A 10946-nucleotide genomic window follows, 5' to 3' on the forward strand; every position below is an offset into this window, starting at 1 on the left:
GTTCTTCAGACGCTCAAATGCACGTATCGCCACCTCAGACCAGCTAGTCAGGTCGGTACCTTTTTTTGTCATGTCCGTGAGCGGTTTGGCTATAGTAGAAAAGTGTTTTATAAATTTCCTATAATAATTAGCAAACCCAAGGAACCGCTGGAGCGCTTTCAGATTATCAGGCCTTTCCCATTGTAGCACCGCTTGCACCTTAGCGGTGTCCATTTTAAACCCTGCGGCGGACACAATATATCCCAAAAAAGGCAACTCCTGAACAAAAAATAAGCATTTTTCCAGCTTAGCATAGAGCTTATTCTCACGGAGCAACTGTAACACCTGCCTGACATGCTCTAAATGAATGTCACGGTCGCTCGAATAAATGAGGATATCATCCAGGTATACAATCACAAATTTCCCCAGGACATGAGCAAACACGTCATTAATAAAATGTTGGAAAACAGCAGGCGCGGTTGTCAACCCAAATGGCATAACCAGGCTCTCAAAATGACCCTCAGGAGTGTTAAAGGCCGTCTTCCACTCATCCCCCTGACGGACCCTTATGAGGTTATACGCCCCCCTGAGGTCAAGCTTGGAAAACCACTTTGCCCCCGCCACCTGGTTGAACAAATCAGGGATCAAAGGCATCGGGTATGGATCACGGATCGTAATCTGGTTTAACTCCCGGAAATCCAGACACGGCCGTAACCCCCCATCTTTCTTCTTAATGAAGAAAAACCCCGCTGCTACAGGCGAGGACGAAGGCCGGATGTGTCCTTTGCTCAGACTCTCCGCGATGTAGTCTTTCAGAGCTTGTCTCTCTGGACCAGAAATATTAAACATCCTGGCCTTAGGTAATTTGGCCCCGGGTTTTAACCTAATCGCACAGTCATAGGCTCTATGTGGAGGCAGTTCTGAGCAACCCTTCTCAGAGAAAACATCCGCGAAATCCTGCAAAGCCTCCGGAAGGCTGGGCGTCATGGCGGACACACATGTGGCCAAGCAATTGTCCTGGCAAAAACCACTCCATTGGACTATGTCCTGAGTTTTCCAATCAATCACTGGGTTGTGCCTGGACAACCATGGAAAACCCAAGACCATTTGTGCTGGGAGATTACGGAGGACCCTACATGTAACCCACTCCGAATGTAGGACCCCAATGTGGAGTTTCACCTCAGCCACAAACTCCGTAATCTCCCCCTGAGGGAGGGGAGCGGCATTAATGGTAACCACCTGAATAGGATGAGGGAGTTTTTCGATCTTAAACCCGGCAGTGCGTGCAAACTCCTCATCTATGAGATTGGTGGCGGAACCGCTATCCACAAACACTGATATTGGTAGATCTCTGCCCGCTATAATAACCTTGGCAGGGAGCATACATTGAGATACCATCATGGAGGATATGCATACGCTCAGCTGGGTCTCCTCCATACCCACTGAGCTTAGTAGTTTTCCACCGGTGTGACCTTCTTCGGTAGCACAGGACAAGCGTTAACATAATGATTCCTTTTTCCACAGTAAAAACATGCTCCGGGCTTCAAGAACCCAGGGACACGACGCTTAACCTGTGACACCCCCGCAATTTGCATAGGTTCAGTGGGCTCACCTGCAGCAACCACACCTGCACCCCTGCTTTCCCCCAGGGGTAGCATCTCCTGTGCCCCCTGACGCAAACGGCGATCAATACATATAACCAAACTCATGGCAGACTCCAACGATGCAGGAGTCTCATACATCAGGAGGGCCTGTTTAACTCTTCCTGAAACCCCATGAATAAACTGACTCCGCAGTGCTGGGTCGTTCCACTGTGTGTCTACTGCCCAACGGCGAAATTCGGAGCAATAGTCTTCCGCCATACGTTCCCCCTGACGGAGGGCGCAGATTTTAGATTCTGCTAGAGCTAATCTGTCGGGATCATCATAAATGAGTCCGAGTGCAGAAAAAACATTATCGACAGAATGAAATGTAGCAGAGTCAGCTGGTAAGGAAAATGCCCATGCTTGGGGGTCCCCACTCAGTAATGATAACACCAGGCCCACCCGCTGAGCCTCATTACCTGAGGAGACCGGGCGCATGCGGAAGTATAACTTGGAGGCCTCCCGAAATATGACAAATTTGCTGCGTTCGCCTGAGAATCGTTCTGGCAGCGGGATCTTCGGCTCTGCACCGACACCTGCAGATGCCGTTTGCACCTTCGCTACTACCAGGCCCTGCTGCTGAACTGCCCCTTTCAACTCGGAGACCTGTAAGGACAGCGCCGCCAACTGGCGGGTTATGGAATCCATGGAATCCATGGACTCCTGAAAAATGTGGGCCGATTATAATGTCACGCGGGGCTTAGTTCAACTCAGGCTGAAATACCCGGGGCCCCTGTGATGTCCCTTTAACTAGGGGAAACCCTGTCTGTCCCTCAACCCAGGGTTTTTGCTGAAGGTGCAAATGCCTGAGCCTCCACCCTTTCCTTATCTCCTGCTCAGCCCTAAGCTTAACCCTCCACCCTCCACCCAGTGAGGAGACAAACCACCAAAGCCCCAAACAGCGTCAGCCAGACAGGGAGAACTTAAACTGCACCGCGCCGCATACACACAGGACTATACAGTAATGTGAACAGGGCACAGCAAAACACAAATATGGGAAGGCGAGAAGGTAACAATGGATCATACGACACCAGATATGAATCTCTCTCTCCAACACCTCCACTCCAGACCGGAACCACTTGGTATGAAACACAAGCTATAATCGGCGACGCCCATAGGCCAGCACGACTATTTAAAGACCGTGGGCGTGACCAAACATCCAACCTGATCTTCAGCTAGATTAACCCCCGATAGCCTGAGAAACTCAAGCCGGCGCCACTGAGGCTATAGTGGACGGAGGTGGAACTACCTCTGCCTGCCGGACGCTGTGGTGTGAATAGCGTCCGACATGACACCTGCGCTGGTCTTGCCTAGCTTTTGGTTACAGGCACCATTCCCAATGCCTTCTCTCATAGTATTATGCTGGGGCAGAGAAGGTGCTGGTCTCTGCTATATGTACTTTCTTTCCAACAGGGAACTCACCAGTTCTCCACTGACAACTAGTCTGGTGCTTTGTACCAGTATCTCTGAGCACCACCAATCAGCGTGGTTGCATGCAAAATGAGCCTCATCCCTGTATGTGGAGGGATTTGACTCCCCATTTGTGATTTTACGTCTAAGTGACAGTTTTTGGTCTATAGTATCATAACTTATAGTTTATGCTTTTTTCACAATTATGCATATTTAAAATTTACAAGTCTGAGAGCCAGTAAACAGAATCCAGAACACCTTTTTGCTAGGCCAGACATGATGCTTACTGCAGAAAAGATCTATGTAAATTGACTGACCTTGCAGATTTTTAAATCAAAGGAATTTATGTAAAAGATGTCGCCTCAGTAGGTTACAGTGTTTGCAATTCAAAAGAGGAAATTTGCTGCAAATTTGCAGAATTTTTGCAAAGAAACTTTACTTTCAAACCTCTGAAGCTAACACAGCCAGTAGGAACATGCCTTTATTTTTGAAAATAAAATATTATACATTGGAGTTCTTGCTGTAAAATTCCTTGTGATACAGGAAAACATTAATCATAAAGGTATGCATCTGGCCAATGACAGCAGATAATCTGTGGTATTAAGGTTCTGTTCATCCGGCATTAGGAGACCTAACATCTGCTTGAAAAATGTTTCTCTGTAGAAGTGTAAATGTATTTTTTGCTAGGAAAAAAGAACCAAAGCTCATCTGTGTCAAGTATGAACAGTGCCCGAATAGTGTCTTGGGACTTATTTGTCTGGGTGCCTGTTCTATTGCGCCATTTGTTGTTGTCATGTGCTTTGCTCACCTTTAATGTGCTTTAGGTCTGACATCATTTACGTTTGAAATAACTTGGAGACGAACATCCTTTCAATCTTTTTGAAAACTGTTCCTTTGGGGAGTTGAACTAAAGAAGAAAAACTGTGGGAAACACTAGTATATTGTCTTTTAGAAAGACACTATGTTCTGGTAACAGATGGTATGCTCAAACTACTCATACAAGCAGCAAATCAACAGCCTACTGGGATGCTAGGCCTTTATTTGTCTGGCAACAAGCAGGACAAATGGGTACAGTACAGAAGATTCATCACACTACGAATACCTTACAGCTGGACCAGACAGCACAATTGCTGATTTCCTAAAATTGGAAACTGCGTAGTCAGCTTCATAAACAGTATGAAAACTGAAACTTTTTAGGCTTAGGTTATCCTTTAATTTAAAATCAGAGGTATTTTTATTTTCCCTGTGATTTGGCAGGGGTTAAGTTGTGCTGAGAACTTGACTCTTCTGGTATATCTAATGGATTTACAGTGGCAGCCAAAATCAATAAACACAGAACTGCATATCTACAATGAAAGAAGGATGACTTGTTTCTTAGTGCTGGCTTGACATTTCATTTACATTGAAGTAGCATCTGTTGGAAAAATAAATGATTTCAGTTTTGCCTTAAATATTCCTACGTAATATTTGCTAATAAAAGATTTGTGAGTTCACATAGAACTGACATAAGGGACTGTACATTATATGCAGAAAGCATCTCTTATAGAAATCAGGTGACTGAAATAAATCCTTCACATTTAATAATATATCTACTTATGCTGGGTTTCAAAAATACATGTATGGCATATAAACATTACACAGAGTGGGCAAATCTAGATTGCATTAGCTAATGAAGGGACATTTTGAACAATGTTTCAGTCTCAATAATGGTAGTCTGACATCTGGAAACTTCACAACGACTTGAGGACGTGCACAAATATCAGTCAGCACTGGAGCGGTGCCTTTGATGCTTGGTTAAAAGTAAAACTATTAGATCTGTCTTCAATAACTGGATATACTATACTATACACTGAGTTACCATGGCTTCCAAGCAAATAATCTTGTCTCCGCATTGTGCATTTAGACTCTGTTCACATCCTATTAATGGCCTCTATTTGGATTTTAAGCCAGAGAAAGAGCCTCAGACAGAGACAGGTGATGTTGCTTGGAAAAGCATTATCTTATGCTCTTCCATCCTTTTTTGTATTATGCCGACATTTACCAGCCTGACAGTCTTTGGTGCTTCATTAGGTTAATGGAAACCTATGAACCTTTTCAGCATGTTTGTTGGAATCTTTTCCTAGTGTTCATGCTAAGTGGAAGCTATATATGGAAAGTGAATACTGCCTAAAATTGCATCAAAAGCTGTACTATGTGATCAGGGAAAGCAAGTCTATTTAAAGTGCTTATAACTTTTTGCAGCTCCAAGCCGCTTTCAAATGTGGAAGATGGCATTTAACTATACTGAAAAGAAAAATCTAATTAAAGATTATACATTGTTCTTACTCCAGTTTGAAATGCCAGTGATATGGTTTTGACTTCCCTATTCATACTACCACACTTGTGAAGAGTAACTGAGAGCCACATGTGACTCAGTGGTCACAGACGGGAAAATCACTGATCTATTTTAAAGTTCTGGTGTTATGTTAGAAGCCAATGGCATGAAGAGATACCTAATAGAAATTCATGTGTTTTGTTCGCTGTTATAAATGGAGTTATAATTAGACAGATCGAGGGATATATCAATGATCAGGGAACATATTTGCATCTGTGGGTAAAATTGTAAAAGTGTTGGTGCCAGGCAAACCACAGGAACACAATATCTCCCTGAATTATGGATATATGATATTCATGTGTGGTATGCATATATTTCTTGAAGTGTATTTGGTAATGTGACAGCCATATTGTTTCCTGAGGACGTTTCTGTGAAATAATATGACCCAGAGTAGAAAATTAGGGACAAAACTGAGGTTTAATCACGTCCAATCAGCCATCCTTCTCAAACCTGAACAGAGGGAGGAGTAAGGGGTCCTTAATACCATTTCATAGAATTTCATCTACCGAATATCATTGTCAGACCATTGGAAAAGCAACAAGCATCATAAATCTGTCCATATTCCCTGTTGTGTTCTCCTCTGCTAGAAGCTCTGATGACTCCAATTCATAAGACATATCTGTATTTTATCCCTTTTATTTTATACTATTTTGCCTGAATGTCTGTCCTTTTATTATTCCATCTTCTGGAACTTTTTAAGGCACTGTACTTCTTTTAGTAAATTAAATCTAAAATTTAATAAGTTTGTTTATTGCTAATCATATCCACGAACCCAGTAGAGAGCGAGAATACCTTGGCAGTTTTACCCTGTGTATTCTAGACTGTAGAGTACCTATAAGGTGCTCAGGAAAACTGTGGGGCGTGTATGCTAGCTGTGTGCCATGTAGGCTTATCAAAACAGCAAATGTTGGCAGCGAAAAGCATGGTGTGGATGTGGGACTGATTGTGCAGTGCGCTTAGCACATTGTCAGCCTATTGGGATAGGTAGGTGGACGAGTGAGTGTAGGAAGCCGAGTCTCCCTTCACAGTAGCCTCCAAAGTATGTGTATCACGAGTCAGTAGTGTTCAATATGAATCGGTGGAGGAGGTAGTGCCGGTTTATTACATTCACAAACAATACATTTTATTTCTAAAAGTACCTCCTTAAACTGACGATACCTCTGTGTCTAGGGACAACATTGCTAATGCATTGGTATTTTTAATCAGTATTGTGGTTATTTCATATATTAACTGGAACTGTGAATGTAGGAGCCTAGTATACTGCTCAGTCTTCTACCCATAAAGTTTAGTATTGATTTTAGTTTTATTGCACATTTTTAACATTGCCACTACTTTGTGCACTACCAAGTTGTAATGATGTCAACATTGCAAGCATTATTCTCCTAGCCATATGTCAAAACTCAGACTTAGAGAGTTAAAATAATGAACGATATTATAAGAATTGGGAAGTAAAATAAAGAAGACACAAATAAGATAAGGAAAGGGACAAGAACGGATGAAATAGTTCCCTATTAGAGTTTTTCACTGCGTTTTGATATCTAAAGGACATCAATAATTTAGAGTTCAAACAGAAATAATCCTATATTCTATTTACTTTAGTGGAAGAACAAAATGAACTATTTCCAAAGGTTCTAGTCTATCAGTTGGAAAATCAATATAAAGCAGGTCATTACAGCAAACCAATTCATGCACATCCTAAGGGTTAGTAAAATCCTGTGGGATAAATGAATTCAGTTACCATGCTTAAATGCACTGAATGTTTAATATTTTCCAGCATGCCACACAGTACAATTTTATGAAATGCTAAGATAGCAAAAGTGCCATAAGTCATGTATTTATAGTTTCTGCTGTTGGTGCAAAATGGAATCATTAAATAGATAAAACTGCATTATGTCTTACAATCTGGCCTGATAATAAAGAATCTGAATGAGAAATAGTGCGTTTAAGTAATAATTTATCACCAGCATCAATGGCATTCATCAAAATAGTTATAGACATAGAGTTTTTATGTTTCGACTCAGAATTTATTTCACTTTTTCTCCTTTTAAATAACTATCCAACAGCTTCTATGTATTTAACATTATCTTTCATAAGGAAAAAGCATGTTCCAGGAGATTACAAAATCAATACTGCATTTAGGAGCAGATATATTAAACGGCAAGAACGGCTGCTAGCAATGTGGTACGACAGTGTGGAAATAAGACGCTTTTTTTTTTAAATTACAAAGATACATCTGCAGCTGAAAAAGCATTTTTTGGACTCTGCTCACCATCTTACTAGCAACACTTGATGCAATCATAGTTAACTAATAACCACTGGATTTTATATTCGTCTTGGCACAGCGACTTTGACAAGACCTTTGATTTCTAAAACTATTATAACATCTAACATACGTGCTATCAGCGTGAAGCTTGTCTTGTATCTGTATAATGAAAGAATATTTATTTTTTCAAAGGATACATTTATCAAATGTAATCTGATTTTCTTAAATATCAAAGTGCAAGATTATATGTTATGTATCAAGCTCACCTAATGCAAATGTATGAGATGATTTGTTGATGCTCACTGTTCTTATACATATTGATAATGACCTAGTGTTAGCGTGTTGAAATTTTCAAATCCATGAACATAAAATACAAAACATATGGTCTAGTACTTCAATGGCTTTTAAAATATACCTATCATCACGAAGTAGGAAAATAACAATCACTCCTTAGGCAGCTGCAGATCTAAATATTAAACATACTGCATCCATAAACTGTGTATATAATCTGTGGTTTTGTAAGATCAGATTATTTCTTCCAGTTTCAGTCATTTTAAAAATACATAGTTTTCTTTTCTCATCTGCATCATGAGCGAATTGACAAACTCCGATCTAGTTGGCTGTGTCCTTTCTTTTGCTCCTTCTTCCCCTCTTGTTAGAGTCATCTGAAAGATTCCCCCATACCTTATAACCAAATTAGTCTGAAAATTTCAGCAAGTAACTGATTTATGCATATTCGACACTCTTATTTCATGGGTGCAAAGATTTTATTTCCATGTGAAGACAAAAAAAAACAGACGTGTTCAGACTTTCAAAGTTATAAAGATATAAGTGACATATTATGTTTCAACCCTATCCTGGGTTTTTATCACACAATCGCTATAAGAAAAAGTAGACATGTTGTTAGTGATAGGGGTAATCAAAGTAATATACACTTGTACATACATACTCACCCAGAAAAATATATATATATTCAAAGATATACAGTATATACAAAAATCCATGTAATTAAATTGAAAGGGTTGCTTTGCAGCAGTTTACAGCAATTCATAGTTGTCTCAAGGTGGTAACACCGGTCAAACAATCAGATCTGCGGTAATATACCTACATTTAACCCATGCTACACCCATGAGACATCTATGGCTTGCTGCAAACTGCCAAAAATCAACACTTTCTATGTGCTTATATGGATTCTTGTTTATATAAAATTTTGCATATCAACGTAATAACATGCAATCTCTGAACCTTTGAAAGTCTTAACATGTCTTTTTTTTGCCTCCATGTGGAAATAAAATCCATGAAATAACAGTGTGCTGTGAAATTCCTATCTAAAGGGGGTTTTACACATAGCGATATCGCTAGCGATATTGCTATAACGCCACCGATTTTGTGACGTTATAGCGATATCGCTAGCGATATCGCTATGTGTGATATTTACCTCCGACCGGCTCCCCCGCTGTCCATCGCTGATCGCGCGAGAATGTCCGGCTCCATTTCTGCTTCCTGCTGGGGCTTCCTGCTGTGACGACGAGCAACGCGTGGAGGCGGGCGGGAGGACGTCAGGATCGCTGTGTGTGAAAGGTGAGTATCGTGCGCTGCATCGCTGCTGCATCGCTGCTGCATCGCTGTGAGGTCTGCCTGTGTGACAGCTCACTAGCGATCATTTAGCGATGCACCAGCGATCCTGACCGGGTCGGATTGCTGGTCGGATCGCTGGTGCATCGCTAAATGTAAAGGGGCCTTTAGTGTACCAGTGGTTTATACATTCTTCTGCATGTATCTTGCAACTCCAACTTGTGCATGCCAGTGCTCCTTACCTACACTTATGTAGGTAAGGAGCTTCAAAAAATGATGGGAATTATCGACTGAGTATTTTGCACTTTTTTCAGCCAATCTATTAGTTCTTTAAAGAGCCAGAATGGATTTGCATCTAGGTTTAACTTTTTCTCGTCTCAGTTTCCTTTCACCTTTCCTCTGCTGAAACAATTGTGTATATCTATGAGGAGGTTAGATGGAACACTTTTGCTATTGAGACCTTTACATCACTAAAACTATCTCATTTTCCCTGATATCCTGATAGGCGCTTTATATAAGTGGCAGAAGGTAAATGTCTTCACAGTACAAAAGCATAAGGGATTGTTGTGATCTATACAGCCAATCTATGCACAAGACTGTCCAAAATTATTTTGAAAAATCTTAAATTCTTCTCATCACTGACACGGCAGGGCTGTCTCAACACATAGGACATTTCAGCTACTGGTATCCTGAAGAATAATTTACCATGTGGTAATTTTTCAATTCTTGTGCTACATTTTGTCTTTGAAGCCAAACAGCGTCTCTCTTTTAGGATATCAGCCTAGTCCATCTAGTAACTGCGCCTTGTCTACAAAAAAAGCTCTAAACACAGCTACTAATGGTTGAGTGATTGCACTCCCCTTGGTCACAAAGTTGCCAAGGTTCCCAACAGGTATTGCTTCATCCTGTGCCCAGTTCAATGACACTGCACCTACCACCAGTGAGCGAGATAAAAGTCACTGATGCCCAAAGAAGATCTTAAACGGGCTTCCAATTCAGCTTCAGCTAAAAATTTGGAATTTGTTTTTGGTATTAATTCAAGTGACTGTTGAATAAATAGTTTATCTACTGTGCCACTCTGAAAGTCTAAACATTTTACAGGAACTTCAGCAGAAACGTTTCTAAATCCTAGCTATGAGAAACTGTATTAAATTTGGTGGATCTAGTCTAGTCTTTGCCTAGTCTAGGTTTACGCTATAAAATGTTAAAATTTGTATAGTAAAATGTATTGAGTAATAGTGTTTAATCAATATAAAAATATGGCGAGGTTCTTTTTAAAGCAAGTGTTATCATTTGAACATCATCTAACAATCAGTATAAAGGTATGAACAGGAGTTTCCTGCTTTCTGGTGGCAGTGCGCTCCTGCTTAATTGACAGTTTACACCAGTATCATCATTGCACTGCTGGCACAAATTGTGCACTTTCCGATGCTGCCAACACAAACAGCTTGCCCTGGGAGCATCAGAGTCACAGTGGCAAAAAAGCTGTCATACTGTTTTCTAAATTGGCCAGCATCAGAGCAGCATTTATAAGCACTATAGAAAAGAGGTTTAAAGCCCATGCTTAGCCACTGCTGCTAGTTTCCAGTGTTAACCGGTTCCCTAAGCAATGAGCAGTAAAAATAATATTAAAACTCAACATATAGGATTTTTTAATAACAAGTAAATTGCAAAGTTGCTTATTTTTACAAGTAATTTACAG

Source organism: Dendrobates tinctorius, unplaced genomic scaffold (genome assembly GCF_039654945.1).
Source record: "Dendrobates tinctorius isolate UK_male_01 unplaced genomic scaffold, ASM3965494v1 ptg000026l, whole genome shotgun sequence".
In the NCBI taxonomy this organism is placed as follows: domain Eukaryota; kingdom Metazoa; phylum Chordata; class Amphibia; order Anura; family Dendrobatidae; genus Dendrobates; species Dendrobates tinctorius.